Source organism: Castanea sativa, chromosome 7 (genome assembly GCF_040712315.1).
Source record: "Castanea sativa cultivar Marrone di Chiusa Pesio chromosome 7, ASM4071231v1".
Lineage (NCBI taxonomy): Eukaryota > Viridiplantae > Streptophyta > Magnoliopsida > Fagales > Fagaceae > Castanea > Castanea sativa.
Genome location: NC_134019.1, coordinates 458,743 through 485,077, shown reverse-complemented (window position 1 = coordinate 485,077; position 26,335 = coordinate 458,743). Strand labels below are relative to the sequence as shown.

General features: G+C 31.2%; 1 pseudogene; it reads left to right on the top strand.

The window, feature by feature from the left end:
- The first annotated feature begins 2 nt into the window (after nt 1-2).
- On the top strand, nt 3-24,527 carry LOC142643119 (uncharacterized; annotated as a pseudogene).
- The last annotated feature ends 1,808 nt before the right edge of the window (nt 24,528-26,335 follow it).

The window sequence follows — 26,335 nt, the reverse complement described above, 5'->3', positions numbered from 1 at the left end:
GAATGGATTTCAGAGATGGCTGGACAACTACCATGCCAAGTACATTCAAACCAACTCCATTGACCCGCCCTACCATGTCTGCTTTGGTGGAATGGCCTTCTCCTAACTGGTTGCACTCCTTGAGGAACACTGCCACCTTAAGCACCAGGAGCATGGAGGGCACTGATGATCAATTTATTGCAGGTGCTTACTAGAATGAGTAATTATGGGGTTTATTTTATTTTATATTTTTTTTCCTGATAGACAATTGTGATTTTTGATCGAAGCAAGTATTAAATCATTGATGCTTAATTTTTGGGTTTTGCTGGTTTTTGTGTCTATTTTAGGAGTATTGTGATGTTTGGTTATTTTGATCGTTGGATATTATTGACGAGGTATCATGATATTGGATGAATGCATGTTTTTAGTAGAAATGTTTGATTATTGTATTTTATTTTGTTGGTGGTTTCTGAATTTGTGAATGTGGATTTTGTGAGCTTTTAGAGAATTGCATTTGGCATTTTTGTCGCTGGATATTGTAAATGCATGTTGGATATGATTGTCAATAATTGATTAATGCCAAATTCAAATGGGTGATGTCATATATATACACACCTTAGGTCCTGTTGTTTGGTTTGTCATCAAACCATTTGGAGAAATGAGGGAAAGCTTATTAGGATATAAGTTTGATCTGTTTAAGCTTTAAATTCAAGAAGAAATGCCAAAATCTTAAACTGCACACAAATATATTCTCATGTATCCCATGTTTAGTTTCTAGATGGAGAATCCTGCTGAATCCATTTTAGATTCTTTGCTTTAGTTGACAGATTTTGATCCTGCACGTGAATTCTGTTTACAAAGCATTATATTAGCGCTAGAGCCTCTAGATTTGGGCACTACGTACAATGAGAAAGGAATGAACATAAAAGGGCAAAGAAACGAGGGGGAAAAAGATAATAATTTACTTTTCCTTGTTTGCTTATGCAAGAAAATGTGGACAGAGGTTTTGACAAAGTACTGAAGTAATTGTGAATTACTTGTGATTTGTGCTGCCCAAGATGAGTTACAGACAATGAGAGCAATGGTAGTGTGTAAGGATTCACTATATCAAAAGAAAGGGAGTGCTGTTTATATTAGAAAAACATTTGGTCTGCAAAGGCAATGTGAGTAATGTTGCTAATAAAATATACTTAGAGAACTTGTTAAATTGACATCTAAGTTTGCAATATTAGCATGCTGAAGGCAACCTGCTCTGGCCTTTTCTCATTCCCCTCGCCAGGCTAGGTTTAGTGCACACTGGGCCTTACTTAGACTATTACAATGAGCTATAGCCTTCGTCTTCTTTCCCCTGCTAAGCTAGGTTTAGTGCACACTGAACCTTACCCAGGCTATTACAATGAGCTATAACTCAATTGGTGCTTTGTTCTCCCATAATAATGGGATGGAGGGTGAGGTTGTGGGTTTAAAACCCACTGCGCGTGTAATTTATCAATAAGGAAAAAAAGAAAGAAGAAAGGAAATGTGTTGGGATTTATAAGAAGCTAGTTAGAGAATGTGTTTTGTCTTTTGGTTACGGGTGGTAACTATCCTTGGAAGCCCCTTTCTTAGATATCAATTATCCCCAAATACTATTTATCTTGGATTTCTCAAAGATTAAATAACATTTTAGTGATATTCTATATTGTTTTTTATTTACAGCTCAAAACAAATGTTTTGATTATGGATTACAATTCCATTGAGCCTTTAGTACTTGGTTCAATGACTCTGTGTGTGTGCATGTTTGTTGAATTCCCTTACTTTTCCACTTCTTGTATTTTCTTTGTCTTCAATTTATATTTAACCCAGTTCAGTCCTTTTGTTAGGGGTGTGGGTAAATGCTGGTTGTTGGTTGAAGTACATATGTCTTGTTATCAATTGGCATTGAGGATGATCTGAAGCTTAAGGCTGAACACCAGAGCAAGGATTTTTGGAATTTGGTGCTTGGGTGAGATTGTGTAGGCCCCAATCAACTGATCAAAGCCTAGCTGAGCCAAGTGTTTGGCTCTTGGGCTTAGCTTATATAATATATTAGTGTGTTCAAGCTCCACTTGAGCTTTAATCAAGTCTAGATATTCTTGTTTAAACTTTGCTTTGCTGCTGCTGAGCAAGCTCTAGATAATTTAACTAAGTTGCTTGAAATTTTCTCAAGCCCTCAATGAGCTGTCTCGTTTTGATTTAATGTTCCAGAAGGTATAGTGGAAAAGATGTTATGATGTGCAGTTGATGGCATCATCATGTGAGAGGTCTTGTCATATTTGTTTATCATCGCTTTAAGGAAGCTTTTTGGTGAGAAAATGCTTATATTTATTTGACGGAGGATGTGTATTACTGCTGGAAGAGTTCTTCAGAGTTATAACATGCTAAACTTAAAAAGTTTTCATACCCCAAGGGGCAGCATAATCGGCTAGGGACCACGCCTCATGAAGTGGAGTCACTATTTCAAATCTCCCTTTTCCCTCCCTTTGGGCCAAAGCTTGTTCTTGAGGCTTATCTGATTTTGAAGCTGTGATTTTAGCTTGGTCATTTACTAAATTAGAAGCTTGTCATAAAGAAAGTCTTAGGCGTTCAGCACCTCAGTTTTTTTGCAGCTCTGAGATTGGGTCTGTGCCTTGATTGAATGTTTAAATATCTTGTTAGCGCCCCATTGATCAAAAGAGAGAAGTTAAGACTCATAGGGATGCTGTCTATTATGGTTGTGATACATCTTTCTCTAAAATATGTCTATTTCATGTGAGATTTCTGTGTAAAAGAGAAATTTTTGTGTAATGTAGTAATAGAACCGATGAGGGCCGTGATATATGTAGTAATAGAAATGTCTCAGTTGGTCGCTATAATCAAATACACAACTAACTTGGTTTTCCTGCCTTTTAATTTACTGTCACATAAATCACTATCAGTGTTCTTTCACTCATGTTTTGTTTGGCTTGTTATAATGTATGTACTTCATACTTTTTGTTTCATATATGTGCAGGTTCCCAGTTTTGGTTGGGAGACCATTGAAATGCTTATCGTTCTTTAGTTTTGATGTCTGGAAATTGTTAACGGAAAAATACTGTCTTCTTAATTGCATGGCAGCGTTAAGTACAATACGATCTACATAAACGATGTTACAGTACTTTTGTTATTTTAGTTGGATTGTTGAAAAAATGTGTATCTGGGCAATTCGGCTTTGTCAGTTTATTCTTGTATCAAAAAAGAAAAAAAAAAAAAAAAAGCTTTGTCAGTTTATTTGGTTCAATTGTTGAGTCCTATCGATGAGATAATATAGTCTTGTTTCTTGTATTGTTACTTGTTATTTGGGGTTCTTAAATATTTCTGTCAAAAATTATATATTTTATTTAGGTACTAATTGGAGATTTGGAGATAAAAAGTATTTACAATATGGTAGTTCTGTCAACAAGACACAAAACAGGTAAAATTGTTAGAAAAGTATCAATAAAAAGCCAATATAGGTAGTAATGTTGCTGAGACCTGACGAGTGCTAAAAATTGAGCATGACTAATGTGTAGCTTTCTCTTCTTTAGGCCTTATTCTGGTCTCTTCTATGCAGCTATAGTAAAGCCTTTCACTAATCACTATTTGGTTATGGAAAAGAATGCGAATTATATATAGAAAAGAATTTAATTTGAAAAAAAGGACAAAGATGTATGTTAGATTAAAAGACCCCAAAAAATAAGTACAAATATGATAAATATGTTCTCAAACTGAAACTCAAATGAGCTGCTTTGTGGGTATTGCTCTCTCATCAAACGCAATGCATTGATCATAAAGGAATGTCTTTCCAAATTTTGGTGATTCGTTATGTTAATAAGCCTTTCACTTCAAAGCTCAAACTTCTACGGTAATAATTTATATTAACGTGTGTGGATCTGTTTTTCCCTTTTTGGCTATTGCCATGCTTTACCTTTTAAGTAGGTATAGACGTATAGTAATCTTTCTTTTTCATTCTTTAATAAAAATCTATTATAGACATTTTTCTCCGAAACTATCCTAGCATAAGACATAAAAATCTATTATAGACATTTTTCTCCGAAACTATCCTAGCATAAGACACAAAAGGTAAGAAAGATAGAGAGAGAGAACAGCAGAAAGAAAAAAAAAGGAAAATTGAGGTGTAATAAATAACACGTTTATCTTAGATAATTTCCAAGAGGCTTCTCAAATTGTCAACTCCCTTTAAAAGGGATACCTTTAGTTCTGCACATCTTAAAAAGTAGAGGAAAAAAAAAAAAAAAAAAAAAAAGGAAAGAAGAAAATGTCACCAGAATAGGACCAGTCTTTTAGGCTAACGCTGACCATTTGGTGAAATATTTCATTTCCCAAATTAGACATTTAACTTTTTATTTAATGAACACTAGTCACAAATCCTCTTAATCCTTTTTTTTTTTTTTTTGAAACCCTAAACCTATATTCTTTTAGAATTTAATAGAATTTGGAAAGAGTTTGAGATCTATATTTTTTAGTAAATTTGGATTTAGAATATGTACTTTTAACCCAACCCTTGTCTTTTCCCTTTTTAAATAAGTGCACCGAAATGGATTGAATTTGACCGAAGTGGTGGGAAATGGACAGAATTGTAAGAAATGAACAGAAGTGGACTATATTGGATCAAAGTGGACTAAATTGGACTTAAATGGACTGAATGGAAATATAGACCGAAATAGACCGAAATGGACTGAACTGAACTGGAGTGGACCAAATTGGACCAAACTGGAAAATCCTATAAAGGAAAAGCTCCTATTATATTAATACGATTTGCTTCATAAAAAAAAAAAATCATAAAAAAAATATTAATATAATTTGTTATTCGTATATTTTTAAATAAAGTTGATTTCAATATATGTCCTTGCACTACTTCTTCCTTGAATCTTCTTGGCAATTTCACTCTTCCAACTAAGCACTTTTTTTATTATTATTTTTTAATTAAGCTATATATATAATGCATGTATCATCTCATTCTTCTTCAGCAAGCCCTAAAATCCTAATTGAAATTATTGAATCCCTATAGTAGAAAGAAAGTACTTAAAATATACCGTCTAATTATTTCTCAATTAAAAAAAAAAAAACCTTTATATATTTACATTGTACTTGCTATATTTGCCACTTTTTGTGTGTTTACAATATAAATTTACATTGCAAGTAATGTAAAAGAAGAATTTCCCAAAAAATAAAATTGATGTTCTCTGATAAGAAAAATCTCTTCAACGCTAGCTGCAAAGGTGGTGATACTTATGTTCTTGATTTTTAATTACCACCACACTTCTTAAGGTTGCTAGGCCTAGATCTTTGCATGACATGAAGCCAACACTTGGCACAAACAAGGCTCGACTTCTACAAAATCGAGCACTCGTAACTATTTCTGGCCTTAATGCATGCACTTACCTCCCCACATCTAGTAAGGAAACATTGCCGTTAATGAACAAATTAATGGAGCTTTTCTCCTTGTTTCACACGTGAATTCCACCATTTACCAGCATACAAAACAGTAGTATCAGAAAACAAAACGTCCTTGCAAAGTCCGTGGAGAGAGGGAGAAAATTTTCTACATATGTCACTTTTGTCCCACCTTTGCATGGGATGATAGGATGAAGGCTACTTGACTGGTTTGGAAATTTTTTGAAACCAGTTGTTGCCTACTAATTCAAGTGTTTGTGACCTCTCTTCGCCATCACTTTTTTAACACTTATGTACATTATTATGTAAAGTCTATTGTGTCAAGAGGCTTGTAGTTTATGAGGAGAGTTAGGTTTAAATCCCTCGTCCTTACTACTTGTTCTAGTTTATAAAATAAATAACAAACTTTACTACTATGTCGGGGAAGTCTGCCTATATTCTTAAAAGTTAAAACCTATTAATATATTCTCCATTTTCTTTAAAATGTAAAAGTTTAGTTATTAATGAAATTAAAGGTATGCGTGGTAATTAAATTAAAGTGATAATCCAGCAGTAATAATATTTTTTTACGGTAATCCATATCTGTTTTTGAATCCCACATCTCCCTCCTCCTCTCTCCCCACTATCTATATATCTATAAAAAAAATAATAATAATAAAAAGGCATGCATGGTGTTATTTCATTTAAAATCTCATTTTGGTGTTAAAAAAACAAAAAAAAAAAAATTCTCATTTCATTAATAAGGAATGGTTGATAATTTATTTAAATAACATGACATTATATAAACCTTTAATTTTGTGGAAAACTAAACCTTTACTGGTTTGCCCTTAGATTTGTGTATACAAATTTAAGCAAATAATTCTCAAGTCTCAACATAGGCCAATATGTAGTGAAAAATACTAGTTACAAATTATGTTACAAACTTTTTTATAAATTGTTGATGTGGTGAACGATTATTGGTAAGTAAAAAAATGATTTAATAATGACCCAATTTAGGAATAATGTTTGCATATGAAAATTGTTATTCTCGTCAACGTAAGAGTAGAACCATATCCAAAAAGCTATAGTAAAGATGATTTTAGACTTTTAGTCGGATATACCCATCGTGCTACACTTGTATTAAAGGCTTTTCTGGCAAGTTTCCAATATATTAACTTCTTACTTCAAATATTCTCTCTCCTTGTACTACTACTACCAGGCAATCTTCTCATATATAGTAGTCTACTAGTACTAGTGTACTACAGGGGGCTGTGTGCCCTTTTTTCCGCATATCAACATTTTAATATTTGTATTATGGTCAAACTTTAGTAATTAAAGTGTGAAATTTTAAACTATAGGTAAGTAAGTTAAATTTTGGCTAAACTATGAGTGGGTAAGTTGTAATTTGCCCTTAATGTTAAGAGTTCTATTGTTTGATAACACAACCTTTTCTTTTTTAATAGGAGAATCAGGGCAAATCCCTTTCTTCCCTTGTACTATTGAATTATTTTTAAAAAAAATTACAAATATTTTCAAAATTATTAAGATGACAGATTGTGATTGTTGTAGCATAAAAATAGTTAATGATAATTCCAATAAAAGTGATGTTGAAATAATCATAATCTATCACTTAAATAAATTATAAAAAAATTATTAAATTTGTTGTGTGCATTGTTGTTTATACATTTCTCTAAGTAGAATTATAAGCACTAGAGGGACAGATTCCCACAATTATAGAAACGCTAGAAACTTTTTTTATTCTTTTGGTTGCTTTCAATTCATGCACCAAAATTTCCAACAACTTGTTCAAAGTTGTGCGTTAGGCTGTGATTCAAAGTTCCGTATAGTATTGCAATAATGAAAATAACATTTTACCAGCTAGCTGGATTAATGAATATCTGCGGCGACCAGATATATATTCCAATAAATAACCCTCCAATCCCAAATGATTCTTTGAAGAAGAAAGCCAATAATAAATACTATTAACACATATATAATATTATGAGAATAATTACATTATATTTTCTAAAGAATAAGTGTGCATAATATTAATAGTCATGGTAAAGTCTATTATCATCGGATATAAAAGTTGAATTTGAAACACACAAAATCAATTGATGTTTGAAGCAATTAAAAAACAAACAATTAGCATGAAACGAATGCCATAAATTATGTTAGAATCATTTAGATAAATTATTAAATTCATCATTTTTTAACAATTTAAGCTTTTGAAACAATCGTTTAAAAACCGATGTGTTAGAATTATATGCATAAATTATTAAATTTACAATTTCCTAATAACCTAAGGTTATAAGACAATCGATTATTAAACAAGTTCAAATCCATTGTATTTATATCTATCGAGTAGTGCTACGGGTATTACAAGTTTTATTATATTGAACTTACAAATTGATGCGTTCCAATCATAGAAAGACAATTTAAATATTCAGTTATAAGATGGTTAAAATAGTAAATTTGTAGTACTTTTAGCATTTTCCTTATCTATGTCTTTTTATTTTTGTTTTTTTAGAAGCCATATCTATATCTATGATTCTATATCTAGAGAAACATTTCAAGTTTTCAACAAAAGAATATATAAACATAGTTAAATCTCTTTTGACTATCAAATTTATGGGAACAAAATTTTATTTTTAAAGTTTGTAAAGAGCAAAAAGAATCATGCATACTTCCACTGCAGTAGATAGTTTATATATAAATTTGAGAAGTTGGTCCAAGCAAAACACAAATTCTTGAAGAGAGAATAGTCCATACAACAATGAAAGCTTGCAGAGAGAATTTCGGTAACACTAGGAGAATGATTTTTGTTTTGTTGATTCTCACTGCCATAACTTTTGCAGGTGCAAGGCCCTTGGATACTGAGAAGCCGAGTGTTGTTGATAGAACCATGGAAGTTGGTCCACTTAAAAGAGGCCCTGTCCCGCCTTCTGCTCCTTCTCCACGCACTCACATCAACCATCGGTGCTTAAATTAAACTTGCTTTTGCTCTGGTGCAACTCCCTTCCTAATGCTTACTAATGCATGTAATATCATGGTACTGCTTTAATTGTAAATTTGGTCTCCAGAGCCAGTTTGTAATGTAATATTTGTAGTACTTACTTTAATTCTGTTGTCATTAAAAGTAAATTTTAATGATTATAGTTGAAATGATTTAAAAGTTTCATGTAGTAATTTGATTTCTAAAAGTTTATCTAGGATATATCTCTGGAAATAAAGATGATTTGCTTTTGGTAAAGTGCTTTTCTTTTTCATATTTTGGTCTAGTGTCATGTAGTAATTTAAAAAATAGATTTTAGGGGAAATAAGGTTAAGAATTTTTTTTTTCAAAAAAAAAAAAAAAATTGTTTAGATTCCCATGCATGGCTTACTAGCGATTTTAACAATTTGTCAATTATGGTCCAATTAATTATTCTGGTTCATTAAACCTCTGCATAGGGGTTAAAGTTGGTTGTAAGACCTAAATCAGGTGGCAATACTAAAGCCCTCCGTCTCTAGCCAACTTAGCTGAGACATACTCCCAGAGCAATACCAATGGTGCAGGGCGATATGCCCACAATGACAACTTCATTGGAGATAGAGAAATAGATTCCGGTGTATCGTTAAACTATAATTATATAAAATTTTATTAATAGAGCCCAACCCATTTTATTTTCTTTTGCACATATTTGCATGCTTTAACCAATAAGTGCAACTAGTGTTTAAGCTCTTTGAACCTCACCACTTAGCTCACAACCTATGTCATTGCCTATAATGGATTATTAGTACGTTAACAAGCTGATTTGCCAACCCATTAAGGTTCCACTTTGCTTGGGTTGGAGAGTGGATCTACCTAGCAAGTTGTGGGTGGCCATTTGAAGGAGGAGAAGGAGACACTATTATATTTACGTATACCCAGACATAGCTATATATAACATCAGAACCCAACTTATAGGGTTAACCCAATTATGTTAACCTTAGAACCCAACCAATAGGCTTAACCCAATTATGTGTGCGTTTGTTGGGATGACATGTAGCATTAGCCTAATTGTACTTGCATTGCTTATTAGGTCTACCCAAAAGAGTCAACCACCGGAAAAAAAAACTGATCTACATTATTTTTTCAAATAAAAAAATGATTTAAAAAAAAAAATCTCTTTTAAAAAAAGGATTTTTTTTTTCAAAATCTTTTAAATTATCAAGGGATTTTTCCTTCCAAAAAAATTCTCATAAAAGTTTCTTTTCCTTAAAAAAAAAATTTGATGAATTTATCAAAACAAATTTTGAAAGAATTTATTTTTTAAATTTTAAAAATGAATGTTTTCAAGAAAAAAAAAAAAGGTTTTCCCAAACAAAAAGAAAAAGAAAAATAGAAACTAACTAATTTCCCCCCCCCCCCCCCCCCAAAAAAAAAATACAAATGGAGTTTCCAAACCAAAAAAGAAAAATAATAATAATTCTTTCCTTACAAATAAACCTTCTAAGACGTTCTCAAAATATTTATAGAGGTTGACTCAATCTCGTGACCTAATTTTTTTGATGATTCAAGTCTCTCCTTTTTAGTTATGTGATTTTGTTTAGGGGCTCCAAACCCATCTTATTTTCTACTTTTGTTTGGACCGTAAGCCCAGATTTGTATCATCTAGGGGCATTAGGTCCATTTTGTACTTCATCTGGGGGCTTTAGGCCCTCTCTTGTTTCGGCTTGGGGTCATAAGTCCATCATTGTTTTGTCTAGGGACATTAAACTCATCCTTGTTCTCTGTTTGGGCTTTAAGTCTATTATTGTTTTGTCTTGGAACCTTAGACACATCTTGTTTTATCTTTGGGCCATAGGCCCGCATTCTTGATTTATCTTGGAGCCTTAGGCTTGTCCTTGTTTGTCTAAGGGTATTCCCAACCTTGTCTGTCTAACTTTCTTAAGCCTATCTTTGTTTTGTGTTTAGATCTTAGGCCTATATTTTCTCCATCTGAGCCTTGGGTCTATCTTTATTTTGTCTTGGTTTTGAGCCTACCTTGTTATTCATTTAGGTCATATACATGCTGTCTAAGATTATTAACTTGCCTTATTCAATGTGAGGGCCCTAGAACCTCTATCTTGTCAAAATTGGAAGTGGAGCTTTGACTGATATAATTGATTTCTTCTCTGCTCAATTCACAAACAAAGTGTATTTACCATAGCTTTCCCTAGAAAATACTATATAATTTGCATACCATCGAAAGTTTCACAATGCCAAATTTGAGTGCTCCTACCAAGAGAGACAAAAAGTAAAGCAACAGCAATTACACAAAATCAACATGATTTTTTCTACAAAAAAAAAAAAAAAGAAGAAGAAGAAAAATTCCTATTATTGCATAATTGCATTTGATTTACGCATTATGTATTCATGCCTAATAGGCCAATCCTATCACTTAGCCCCTTTAGTTCCATTGTATGTTGTATCTAGGTCACTTAAGGTGGATGATATCATTTGACTCTCAAAAAAGAAAAAAAAAAGTGTGGATATATTACAATTTATTAATTAGTTTTTATGTATATTTTACTTAAATATTGAATATTTATATATGTTGAATGAACATGCCCCTAAGGCTTCCATGATCAATGAGTTAACCGCATTTTTTTTATCAACTTGGATTTTCCTAGATATTTCCTATGCAATCTCTAACTTTCTTAGACATGACAACTGGTGGTCTTTCATGGCGTCGTCAGACATATACCCATGAAGCTAAACCCAGAAGTTGTGCGGTTTGTTAAAAAGTAGCGAAATATATGGTTCCACCATGTTTTCTTCTTAAAAGAATGATTGTACAAGCAATAATTAAATAGGCTTACAAGAAGTTCCGGTCAGATAATACGCAAGCAATGCTTTCATTGCATGTTGATGTCACCGATCCAGTCAGGCTTTGTTTGTTGCATTGACTATTTTGCTGCCTAATATTTTGTAACGTATGAACACATGCTGTGCACAGACATCTAAGATTAAGTTAAACCATACAACTTAAATAAACTCTCAAAGCTAGCTGTAGTGTTTCAGTTGGGGAGAGTAAAGTTTAAACATTCACACCTTAAAGATTACGAAATTATATATTCCTGCCTCTTCTAGGTTGTCAGAAAGCAATCATTCATATATTCGTCCACCATTCTCCCATTGATCACTTGTGTAATAGATTTTGAATTTTTAATCATATTCATTGTTGAAAATGTCCTAGGTGTTGTAATTGGTAATTGTATAATTGAGAAGTATATAACAAATTAGTTTATAATTTATGCATATGTACAGATATAATTAAAAAAACATGCGCAACAAAGGGTTAGAAAGCATAATCTTTCAAACTCTTTTTTATTCTAATTTTAGATATAGAATTAAATATATTATTAGATTTTTTATGGTTCATTTATATTGTATTCATCGTATTTTGCACTAAATTAACTTATTTGATAAAAAAATTAAAAAATTTAAATGAGACATGTGACACAAAATTAGACTTAAATTGTAATCTAATTTTGAACTTTAATTAAATTGTCTCTCAGTTTTGACCTTAAATGTATATATATGATGAGTAAACCAGATATAGTTTTTATTTTTACTTTTATTTTTTTGATTTCATCATTTTAGTAAGTTTTCCTATCCTTTTAAGTATTAAAAACTCTTTAGTAGACAACATGTCAAGGATGTATGTCTCAAGGCAATTATCCAAGTAGTAAGTTGAATTTAATCATAAAACCAAGCAAGTCAAATAAATTTCTCTTTGTCAAAACAAAATATAAGTGATATAAATTCAAACACGCAAAGCAAAGCAGTATTCAAAATTTAGGGTATACAACACACCAAGCATTAGCTATAAGCTCATACAAAACAGAATGAGGAGAATATGAATCATATAATTCAAAATTATCACTAAGATAATATCCTTCCTTTTCCCAGATTGTCCGTGCAATGATGTCCTTCTCAGTGAGTGTGTTGAATATGAGTCATGTAATTAGAAATCAATGCATTCCAAGAGTGAGAAATATCAGCCATAAAACTATGTGTTGATAATGGTAACAACAAAATTTGTGCACATTTCAATGAGCAGCTTGCGGATGTTAAGATTATATGCGAGGGTGAGTCCATCACGAAGACCCCAAAATTCAGCTGTCATGGAGTGGGTGTACCCCATCACGAAGATCCCAAGTAGCTTATTGTGGGATCTGTAAGTTGTCCTTTCATCACCTGGTTTATAGTCCTTTTTTATTATATATATATATATATATATATATATATATATATATATATATTTTTTTTTTTTTGGAGCAAATTCATCGAGTATTACTTATTGTTTCTTATATGAGGGGTGTTCATGGGTCGGTCTGGGTCGGGTTTATGCCCAACCTGTGACCGACCCGATGACATCGGGTTTTTGAAGAGAAGACCCGTTGCCGACCACAAAAACCTATGGATCAAGTCGGATCGGACCCGGTTGATTGGTGGTCAGGTCGGTCTAAGCTGAAAATATGTTGTCGGAGGTTCAAATTGGTAGCAACTACATGTTTTTTTAGTCGGATCTTCGCAGGATTTGAGCAAAACCACTAGATCTGAGCAAAATAACACCATATCTTTGTCGGATTTGAGGAAAACCCACTAGATCTTAGCAAAAAATTACTAGATTTTCGTTGGATTTGAGAAAAATTCACCAGATCTGTGCCATATTTGAGCGAAACCCAGTAAATCGTAGTTGGATATGAGCGAAAATGAGGAGATTTGAGCGAAAATCAGTATGTTTTCGCTGGATTAGAGGTAGATCTGGCCTTTAGCCGGTCGGATTGGGCGGCTCAGTTTTTGGAGAAGGAGATCCGCCACCTGACTTGTCGGCATCGGTTTTGAACATCTGAGACCCGCCGCCGACCGCCTCTCTCCTCGAGTCGAACAGTTTCGGTTCGGATAGCTCCGGATCGGATAGGTTTTGTGGGTCACGGGTGGGTGTGGACAACCCTTATATCTATCCCTATTTTAATAAATAATAACTCATCCAATGCGTGGGTACTAGGAAAATGTTCTATAATCCCATATGTCTTTAAAGTCAATGATTTACTATTGATAGTTTATATATAGAGCTTCATGTATTGTATAAGTCATTATATATGTTCTTCTCTTATTAAAAAAAAGGTCATTATATATATATATATATATATATATATATATATATATATATATATATAATATATGCAGATGACAGTAATAATTGAACAATGTAAATGTGTAGTTTAATACCCAAAGCAGAAAATGGTAGCTAGACCATTGAGACATGGGATGTGTGGAAATCGTGCATTAATCACAAAGCATATATCGTCCATGATTCCCAGACCATTGAGACAGGAGCATTAAATAGGCCAACTATTACGTACTACATAGTCGTTTGATATTTTAAGATGGAGATTAACAAAACCATATATATTGAACTCCATTAGAGCTTTCATATACGTATTGTTTTTCTTATTATCAAAAAGAATATATGCAGATGATAATAATAATTGAACAACTCAAATGTGTATTCTAATCTATTTAAAGTAATCTACCCAAAGTAGAAAAATATAACTAGTGGACCTTGATGGGATCTGTTGACTTTGTGCGTGGATTACAAGCATAATGTCCATGATTCCCGAACCATGCAGACAGGAACATCAAATAGGCCGACTATATCACATTGTCATTTGATATTTTATAAATGAGAACTCAAATAGTGTCAGGGCGAGCGGAGTTTAATGTTTTAAGATGACATTTCAGGGTTTCTAGAATCCAATAAAAGAGGAGTGGAATCTAAACATTCACCTAACAATTTTTTTTTTTTCATTTATAAATAAAGTTTGAATCCAAACTTGTTCGGATCCAAATTTATTACATAACCATTTATAAGATTATTTAATATTTATGTAGTGAGTTTTAGTTAATTCAATTGGTAAAATCTCTTATTATCTAATAAGAGATTTGGTGTCTTGATTCAATAATAAAGAGTAAACATTATGAACAAACGTCATAGATTACAACTCTTAAAAAAAAAAAAAAATCTATGAATACTTATAATTTATAATCTACAATTTATTTTATTATAATATATATAAAATCAAAGATATATGACTTTTACTTGACCTCATAATATTTTGCCACATAAACATTTCAAAACTCATAATTTTACAAATCATTAATCTATTATATTTACTAATTGATATTAAATTATATTATATATTTAAACAATCTGTTAAAATCTTACCAAAATTTTAAAATATAGTAGAGTATATAATTTCATATATAAACATAAACATAACAAATACATCTTAAAAATGACCATAAAAATTAAGTTACATAATTAGGAAAAAAAAATTTTAAATAGTAAAAATTATATTTTCTTAAACTTTTTTGACCATTAGACGAGTTATCCACAAATTATTTAAAAAAGTCACATGTCTTAGTAAAAAAGCTAAGTTACGTAATTAAACTACACATTGATTGTCTCTTTAATCACCACATCATGAGTTGGAGCAAGCTAGCTCTAAACAAATAGTTAGTGGTTATTGTTATGCAAAAAAGTGATGTAAGTGGTAGGTTTAGATACAAATCAATAAGAATTTGGTCCTTTAACAGTTTGTAAGAATATTGTAGAAAAGTTTTGTGGTTGTAGCATTACTTTCAAAATAATTAAAGATTTTGTTAAAGGGAGGGAAATATAATTTTATAGAACTAAATTACTAAAATTAATACCTATATATACATATACTATTAATTGCTTTAAAAAAAAAATTGGGTGGGGGGAGGGAGGGGGGATTGCCCCTCATTGTCCAAGGGTGGCTCCGTCCTGGGTGTAACAAGTGGGTAAGAGACATTTCCTTTTTGTTTACAAGTTGGCCCTAAACATAATTATGGATGTAACTATTTGTACGTTGTAAACTCTGTTAATTAGCTAATGTTTTCTGATCAATATTTTGAGTTCAATAATAATAATAATAACAAAAGAAAAGAAAAGAAAAGAAAAACACACACACACAAAGTGTTAGGGATGTGAGTGTTTTAGAATAAACTTTATTTGGATCCTAGAACCCCAAAAATGCTAATAGGGGTTTCTATGCTTTTATTTCGAATGGTCGTTAACCTATGCTCCTTTTATTTATTTATTTTTTATTTTTTTAAGGAATAAAAAAGAGAGACTCCGGTGTAAAGTGTAAACTCATCCTATCTATACTTTGTGATCCAAGCACAAAGTCAACAGATACAATGGAGTGTCACTATTTATCTGCGTAATGGCAATATATATATATATAAATAAAATCTCCATACAAACGATAAAACTAGGAATCATTGACTTTAAATGACAGAAATGAGAATATAGAATAATTATCCTAATACTAACCTATGGTCGCAGGAGTTAATTAAAAAATAGTTTAAAATATAAGAAACTATAATTAATATAGTTGAAATAGCTCACAAAAATATAAGTAAAATATATATCAGGTACACGGAAGAACGTACAACTTGTATTTCTTTTTAAAGGGGAAGAACAACTTGTTTTTATTTAAGGGGAAGAACAACTTGTTTTTATTTAAGTTGAAGAACTTGTTTTTTTTTTTTTTTTTTTTTTTTTTTCTAGTTTTATATGGAAGCACAAGAGATGAAGAGATAATGAACAAAATTAGCTGCAGACTAGTTTGGACCTATTCCCTCCAATCTTCTCTGAGTTGATTTATAATTAAGATTATTTATTATTGAAACAAGTCATATAGTTTACTGAAAAAGTTGCGTGACTAAAACTTCATATTGATGGCTTCCTTAATTTTTACATAGTGGGCTAAAGGAAAATAATTTCATTTTATCTCTGCCTTTCTTTTTAAGTCAATAGGTCACATGGACACATTATCATCAATTTTTTTTTTCCTATGCAGTTTCATTTAGTATACTTCTTGGACTCTAGATATGTTTATTATTAGTAGCTTTCCTCAGGGGTTTGGTAAAAGATTATTTTAAGAAAGTTTTGATACTACTTTTATGAAAAGTATAAAAATGTATCAAAAAAATCAAAATTTTTTTTTAACAGATAAAAAAATTTTAAAAATATTTTTTATACCAATTTTCTTAAGACATCCGTTAACGTTTTTCACAATTTCAGAAGACGTCGGCTAACTTTTCCATACTTAGAACTATATGTAAAAGCTCTCTCAACAATCACCCTAAAGGGGAAAAAAAAGTAAAAAAAGAACATACCCTTGGAAATTAACCTACTCGCAGTAGGCCATTTTTTTATCCTCATTAAAGGAGACCTTGACCCCAGCGAGTTTCCAGTATTCCGAGCTCACCTATAAATGTGCTTCTATTAGTTTCCACTGACTTCTCAACAAACTGCGAAGCACATTTTGTAAATAGCTAGAGTTCTAATATCCAGTAAGTATTATCAAGCTTCTGTAGTAAATCATTAGCATATCATAGTTGTTGTCGCGCGTTGCTCTTAGATAGAAATTTTTTGTTTTTCGAAATCCATGAATCATAAGCTTGGTATTTCTCTTACTTCAGTTTTCCCTACAAAAATGTACATCAAACTTTATCAATTCGAGAAAATCGACCCAATATAAGGTCTCGAGTTGGTTTTCGTAGGTTGAGTTATGGTTTGAAATTTTATTTTGAGACTCAAGTTTATGTTCATATTTTTTTACAAACCCGGCCCACCATATATATATATATATATATATATGTATGCTTATTTTATTACTCTTTTTTTAATTTTTAATTTGACTGTTTTGGTATTTTGTTAATTAGTTTGATGAATTTGAAAATTTAAAATATAATTAAGCAAATCTATTATATGAATTGTAATAATTTATTGAAAAAAATGTTTAAAAAATTTATGAAATTCCAATTTAAACGTGCATGCACAATATGCAGATGGGTTGAGAATTTCCCAACCTGATAAACCCAGCCCATTCATGCTCTTAGTTATTTATTAAATTGAATTACTCAAACTCTTTCTTTATAAACATTGTTTAATGTCTGTCAATATACTTTTTTTTTTTTTTGCAATCTAACATTGCTTTTAAATTAACTTTAGATATATTTTCAGAAATTTTGATTGTTGGTACTTATTTTTAAAGACTTTAAAATAAACATAAATTATTATTAAAATTATATTTTATATATGTCTAAAAATAAAATTAGTTATTTAATTAATAGTCATATCTCATCATGTCGAATCTTTTTTTTTTTTAATTTTAATTTTTTTTATTTTTTAATTTTCTTCATAAATGCAGTATCACCGTGAAGTGACAAGAAGAGATGATGCGACCAGATGTAGCGGTGGAGCTAAGCCAATATCAGACCTGTGACTGTGAGAGTAAGTTGTCTCTAAATCTCTTGTCCATTTGTAGCTACACAACATAATGACACACAGATGAGTTTTCGAATACCATTGCGAAGAGTTTTATGAAATAATTTGTTCAATGTGTATTTTAACTTGCAAAGCCTGCAATGCAAATTGGGAAATGATAAGCATATATTACCGATTCACTGATCAAAGGGATGTTATAATTAAATTTTAATACATAGGCTGACGTAGGGGAGGGGAGCCGCCTTTAAGAACAAAATAAAATTGTATAAAACTCAAATCACAAATATATACACACACATAATTATATATATATATATATATATATATATATATATATATATATATATATATATGTGTGTGTGTGTGTGTGTGTGTGTGTGTATTTGCCATTTGCTTGAAAATGTAAGGAACTTTTTTCATATTTTGTGAGAGATAATTAAACAAAAATTACAGAAACTTTAATTCAAGTTTATTTATAATTTTAAGATCTTAAGGTATGTATAGATACTATTTTTCATATAAAATTGAATAAGTCATAAATTATTTGGTAATTGGAAAAATAAATATTTATATATAAGTTTTATTAGAAAAAAATAGTTTAGATAAAAGTATTATGGTATTTTTAATTTTTATGAGATAATTCTTTATTCATTAAAACTTCTAACTTCTAAACCTTTTGAAAATTATTTTGAAAGAAAAAACAATTTTATTTACCATACACAATACTAGCAAAATTGCGGAATACACTAGATGTTTAGCACGTATAAGAATTGCTGATTTGCAAATAACAAAGTAATACACCAATTAAGGACAATTAAAGAAAGAATCTTTCTAATCAATCTCTAAAAAAAATTCATTTTCTCTTTAATGGATATCTCATGGGATATTGCACTTTGTTTATACCCATTTTGACAACACATTTTCAATCGACAAGTCTGATTCAACTGAGCCTGACCTTGTTATTGGCTCAATTCATGTATTATATTATATTTTATTCTTTTAAGCATGACCTAATCTTATGTCATATATTGGGAAAATTGAGAGTGTAGTTTGAAAGGCATGAGTCGGTTTTTATCGGACCTTTTACATGAGCTCAGCCCATGTGTTTTACCAGGTGTGTAAGGGATACTAATAGCACTTCAGGTTTATGGAAGAGGTTTTATACTTTTGTTCTTTGTGGCCCAAGTTTTCTACTCTACCTTTTTTTTTTGGTGCCTAAAACACATAGTTGATCCTAAGTGGCAACATTGCTTACTAAAACAACCAAATGCAGCCTCCAAGACCTGACGTGATTAGGAAACATCAACTTGTGAGTTTAGGTCCCCTTTATTTCCAAAATTATGTAAAAAGCAACCAATCCATTTCCTAAGCATAAAGTAAACCACACCAAATCATGGAAATAGCACTTAGGAGGTCCAAAGTCTCTCTCCTTACCTAAAAACCAGTCATTAACACCACTTCAAACTCAATATAAAATGCCTCTCATATCAGCCCAAAAATGACTAGCCATGTTTTATCCTTAGAGCTAAAACTTTAACATAAAAACACGTTCAGCTAGCAAACATTCTCACAATTCTGAAGCTTGGGGAGTAGAAATATTGGTATAGAGGAACATTCCCTCTCTCTTTTATTGTCCTCTCCATGCTATTTGTTGGTCTAAATTTAAAATCTGTTGTTTTTAAGCATTTTTGTTATTGGCATTTTAATTTCTCTACTATTAAAGCACCATTAGTTTTTGTTTATCATATATTTGGAATTTTGGGCTAGACTCTTCTCAAATAAACACATCTAAAGAACCCAAAGGGGAATTTTGGTCTTGTTTTACCATTTCGACCCTTGCGCAAGATGTCCCCAACACACTTTGTTCTACCCTAAACCAACAAATTACTATACTAGAAAAATATAAAAAATAGCAAGTTGGATAAATTAGATGCCAAATATGGGGGAATTTGATTAAAAAGTGGCATAGGTTAGGAGTCAGGACCCTAAGATTGTGGGTTTTGATGGTCACGGCTAGGGGTGGAACTAGAATTTTATGAATGGGGGGCCAAAATAATAACAAATATAAAATCGAACCAATTTTATAGTGTCATACAAGACATATGAAGAGTTTTTGGGGCTAGCCATGTATCTTTTGAAAGTTTTCGGTAAATTTGAGGGGTAAAAATCTAATATTTGAAAAGTTTGGGAGGGTTAACCATACATTTTTTGAAAAATTTAGGAAAATTTTATAAAATTGAAAAATTTTGGAGGGCCATAACCACACCCTTCTTAGTGGGTCCGCCCCTGGTCACGGCATAGGTTAGGGATGAAATGGTATAAATATTGCAAGTATCTGATTTCTAAAACTCTACAGGGGAAAAAAGAGATGACTTGCGCGACCTGTGTCGGGCTGCACTTAACGGTGACTGGAAGACTACTAAGCACTACATTGTTAAAGATCGTAGCTTGCTTCATGCTAGACTGACAAAATCATGGGATACAGTGATTCATATAGCTGTTCATTCAAAACACATACCTTTTGTAAAAGAACTGGTGGATCATCTCACTGTGGACGAGCTAGCTATAGAAAATCGAAATAAAGACACAGGCCTAAGTATTGCTGCTGTATCCGGAATATTTGAAATTGCAGAGTTAATGGTAAACAAAAATAGTAAACTGACAATGCTTCGTGGTACTAGAGAATTGATACCGTTTGGCATGGCAGCTGAAGCTGGACACAAGAAAATGGCAGAATTTCTCTACTTGAATACTCAATTTGGCTGTCTAGATCGCGGTGAACGTATTAGGCTGTTTTTTATTACCCTTACATGCGATCTTTATGGTATTACTTCATTCCTTCATGCTCCTAAATTTGTCTTTGCAAGTATGGCTACTATAACTAATAACATGCTACTTTCTATCTTCCTTCTTTTTTATTTTTTATTTTGGGTTAAATATCTTCCTTCTTCTATATTAGTAATTTAGTACTACTTCTGTTCCAAATGATTAGTTCTGTGTTCCATTTTGTCTTGTTTTTTAAATTAAAAACCATTAATTTATTCATTCTCAAAAAAAAAAAAAAAAACCATTAATTTACTGGGTTTCCTACTATGTCCCTACTACCAATACGACAAACACTTTAAATGACAATTTTTTTTGAGAACTTTTTGTAAGGGTGATTTTGAAAATTTGTAACTTTTCAATTAAGATACAAAACAATAAACAATGTTACCGTAAAATGTTGAGTTTTCTAAATATTGCGAACAATTCAAGATAGAGGTAGTATGTATAATATCAAAGTACTTTTTAGAACTTTTAGAATTAATATGTTTTTTTAGCTACAATTTATGTCATAATGGTCTTGTTAATAGGTGCTCTAAGAATAATTGTCAATAAATCATTATTGGAAAGTTTTGATATCACTTTTATGGAAAATAGAAAAATTGTTAAAAAAAATTAAAGGTAAATTAAAAATTACACCCCTAAAGTTTGGGAGTGTTTGAATTTTACATCTTAAAATTTCAAAATTTGGATTTTATCTCCTAAAGTTTGGGGTGATTGAATTTTATACCCGGACATTTTGGAATTTGGATTTTGCTCTCTAAAATTTGGGGGTGTAAAATTTAAACACTCCCAAATTTTAGGAAGTAAAATCCAAACGCCTTTAAGATATAGGGGTAAAATTCAAATTTTGAAACGTCAGGATGTAAAATCCGAACATCCTAAATGTCAGGGGGTAAAATCCAAATTCTAAAACTTCAGGGTTTAAAATTCAATCACTTCCAAATTTTAGGGGTGTAATTTGCAATTTACCAAATTTTTTTTTCCTTTTCCTAGCCACACTGGCGGAGCCAGGGGGGTGAGGGGGGGCACCTGCCCCCCCTGACTCCTAAAATTTTTTAGCATCAGTACTCAAGTACTTATTGACATGGAGGAAAAAAAAAAGAAAAAAAAAAGACTTCTTGGTTGAACGTGACTCTCAAGAAAAAGAAAGGAAAAAAAAGGTTCACAAACACCAAACATTTGTCTTGTCCTACGTCACCTATTTCACTATTTTTTTAAAATTTTAATTTTATATCATTATTTACACAATTTTTACTATTTATGATACTTTTTATAGCATTTTATTCTTGAATGATGCTAGGATACTACATATTTTACTACTTATTTCTTACAAATTAGCATGTCACCAATCAAAAAAAATAATTTCAAACATTTATTCATTATGTTTTTTTAAGTAACACTAATAACATTTTTACTCCATCAATTTGTAAATTTTTTAGTAGCAATGAATTTGTTATTTTTGTTTATTTATTTTAATAATATGAAATATATTCATATTTGCTTATAATTTTTTATTTATTCTATTATTATTTTTTATTAGTATTTTTTAGATTAATTTCACTTTTAATATTGCCTCCTCTAGACTAAAATCCTGGCTCCGCCACTGCCTAGCCATAAAAAGTTTAATTATAAAAATATTTTCTAAACCAATAGTCTTAGCGTATTCGTTAATTTTTCCCAATTTCTAATAATGATACTATGAACTTTTGTTGGAAGACTTCGAATTTTGGATAAGTTCCTCTGTCTCTCTCTGCCCCCAATTTCATTGCATTAATTGACCTAAGTCTGGCAATCTCTCTCTCTCTCTCTCTTGACATAAGTGTGGCATTACAACAAAAATCTGTTGGTCTACAATAATAACTCATACCTTGTATATATAGGTTTAGCATTGGATATGCTGACTAAAGATCCAAAATTAGCTTGTGAGCGAGACGAAAATAATAATGGGAAAACAGCTTTGCATGTGTTGGCTCAAAAGGCTACACACAATGCCAGCAGCAGAATGCCAAAGATCGTGGCAAGATACACCAGCTTATGTATGTTTTTCTAAACCCGGTCCAATTCTCAATAGACATAGTGTTTAGTATACTTTTTATACTCTAAGTTCCGAAGTAAGCTTTACCTTTTTTACCACGTTATTATTTCACACCCAAATATACTTCACACAATATCCACTATTTTTAACACTAGGCGTTCACATTTTCCAAGCAATGTCCATACTTTACTTATGATGCAAAAGTGTAGACAATTTTGGAAATAAATTTTTAAGAAAGAATCTATAAAGAAACTTTTGTCAACATTTTGCATCATAACCAACATATAATTTGACTATTATCTTTCATTTAAATACTTTTAGGGTTCAGTTAATGTATATTTAAGGGCATATATTAATTATCTATTTTATAACAAAATTTATGAGAAATTTAAAAAATTGTAAAAACAGTTAGTCATTTTTTCATAAATTTTTTTTTTAAATGGTTTATAAATATATGCCTGAAGGCATATGTTAGTAAAACCCATACTTTTATCATCATTGTCGCTTCCCATTTCTCTTTAATAAAGATCATTTTGTTTTTCAATTGATACTTTAATTCCCTACTTCTAGATTTCAAAGGCTTCTGTAAGCAAGAATCAAAGCTAGAATCGGCTGATGAATTACTTGAGATGATCTGGAAGAAAGTTCTAAAGCGATCAGATGAGGAAATTTCAGACCTAATAAAGAGGCCTTCAGGAGTACTTTTTGACGCTGCAATATCAGGAAATGTTGAGTTTTTAGCTTTGCTTCTTCGCAACTATCCTGATCTTTTATGGGAAGTTAATGAAAAAGGGCAAACTGTATTTCATGTTGCTGTTTTGCATCGTCACGTACAAGTGTTTAATTTAATAAAAAACATAGGAGCAGCAAAGGAATACATAGTTGGATATATTGATGCTGACAAAAACAACATGTTGCACTTAGCTGGAATGTTGCCACAAGTGGAAAGACTTGGCGCCCCACGAGCAAACCTTCAAATGCAACGAGAGCTGTTGTGGTTCAAGGTATTCCTTACTACTAAATCTCTCTCTCTCTCCCCCCCCCCCCCCCCCCCCCCTTTTTCTTTTTTAATATACAACGGAATGTGGAAGTTTAAAATTTTATTTTCTGAATTTAATAATGTAGAAAGTGTTTGATCATTTAAAATTTTAATGATGTAACATTGGATACATTTGTATTATTTAATTTGAATCATAAAATGAATCGATTTCAAATGAAGATCTTAATACCATTTAATTTATCTTTGATATGTTATGTAATTGATGGAAAATAATTATCTATTTAACTTTTCACATTGCCTGTCATTCTAGGAAGTGGAGAAGATTGTTCCGCCTTCTCATAAGGATATGCAAAATTCTAAGGGAATGACACCTAAAGAAGTATTTGATAAGGAACATAAAGATTTACTTAAAGTAGGTGAAGAAGCAACGAGGGAGACAGCCAATTCGTGTATGCTTGTAGCAACTCTCATTTCCACTGTGGTTTTTGCTGCTGCTCTCATAGTTCCTGGTGCCAGTAATAATATATCAAATACTCCCTTTTTCAACAAAGATCAGTGGTTTAAGATATTTATCCTTTCAAATGCAGTAGCACTCTTTACCTCTGCAGCATCAATAGTGTTTTCCCTGTCCATTCTCACTTCAAGCTACGCACAAAGTGAGTTTGTGTATTCATTGCATGCAAGGTTGATGTCTGGGCTCATAACACTCTTCATCTCCATAACAACCATGGTCTCGGCCTTTATCGCTGCCATCTTTTTGATCTTTGACTACAAGGGGGAATGGGTTCAATATGTCATTGCTGTTCTTGCCTGCTGTCCGGTGATTTTGTTTCTCAAGTTACATTATAATCTTTTGGCTGATTTGATTCGCTCAATTTGCTGGTCTTGGATTTTATTCCGAAGAAGTAAGCACCAAATTTTCTAGTTAGAATTTTGAATTGTATGAGCAGATTTAATACTGTCAGTGTATTTTACGATTCCCAATTGTATGTGTAATAACACCCCAAACATTTGTGTGTTTACTACTATTTTTTCAGCAATTTTACAATTATAATAATATTTAAATTGAAGTTAGTTTTTAGCTAAAGTTGTTAGCAATTTCGTGGGCTTTCGAATATTTAAACAATGACAATTAGGAGATTTTAAGAATGGACTACATGAAATATGGGAAAAACCTTATGATCAAACACTCAAGCCGAGACCTCTAAGTTACTAAGGACTTCGTCTCCATTAATCCTCCTAGTAGCCTAAAACTACATGAGATTTTGAAGTGGATTAACTTAAGGTAAAAAACTAAGTTTTATTTCAATCTCTTCTATTAAAAACTTTGGGTTTTGTTATCGTTTGATGATTACAGTAAATACTTTATTAAGTTGGTGATTAATGAAGATTAAAGGATTAGGGTGGCAAGGCTTGTTAAATCCAAATTTTCCAATTCATTTGGGGGGTTTTGTCAATTGTGGTTATGTTTTTCAGTTAGGTATGGATTGAATAAATTTTTTATGAGTTTTATTATGTTGAAAGTGTTGGAAAATTTTGAAATACTTGCAAGTGCACTGACTATACTAAAGTATAGCTTGGCAAGCTCAAAGACAAATCCATAGGGACTTGTGAATGAAGTAAAAATAAAATAAATCTCAACTAAATCAATTCTAATCTAATTCAATAAAAATTGGTTATTTTAAAATTAAATAAACTAAAAAAGAAATTAATCTAAGCAAAGAAATTATGACAAGTAGTAAAGAGATCGTGTAAACAATCAAGAAAAGGAAAAAAAAAATTAAAGTTTTGGAATTCACATTGTTAATTCATATCATCATATATTCGTGATCATTGACTTTTCCCAAACTACTATATGATAATCTAGAATTTAATCTTATTATCATAGAAGATATTTTCATTAGAATATCAATTTTAAAATCTAAATTAAGCATGTTCTATTTTGCTACCTAAATATAAAATCAGATCATCAATTGTATCTATTTATAAACAAATCAAAAGGGATATCCAATTTTAAATTCAAAAAATTTTAAACCAATTATTCAATTGATTAAGCTTACCCTAAATTATGATAAAAACATAATTGAACTCATATTCAAAATCCTATCTTCATCAATTGATATAAAGTAAGAACGATTAAATCATTAAAAACAATGGAAAAAATCAAATCTCATAAATAAATACTAATAATCATTAACAATGTTTCATCATCAACCTTAATTAAAAATTTAGCTATTCATGTACATTGAAATAAAATGAAAGTAATAAACATTAAACATAACAAATAAAATAAAAATAGATTGAAGAAGAGAAGATAATGTGCTGTCATTAGAGAAAAAAAAACCATAGAGAAAATCCAAATGCGGTACCGCCCCTTTCTTTTCTTTTTTTTTTCTTCTCTTCAGCCTCCTTCTCACGTTCAGCCCTAGTCACTTTTATATCTCTTACCATTATAAAGAAACCTGAAAGAAAAAGGAAATTCAGATTACAAAATTCATTAGATGCTTAGGTCCATTTCGGCCTAGTAAAATTACGAATTTGGGCTTTCCATGAGCTACAAAGTTGTAGCCCTGTGAGTTATCTTTTCAGCCCAACTTGAATCACTACAATCCAATATCTGAGCTGAGTGCTATGCAAGAAATACTGAGACGTATGCAGAAAAATCTTGATTCCAAATTATTTATTTATTTCATTCTCCAAATGTCTTTTTTCCTCATTTGATTAGGTTTCACCTAGTTAGGCTAG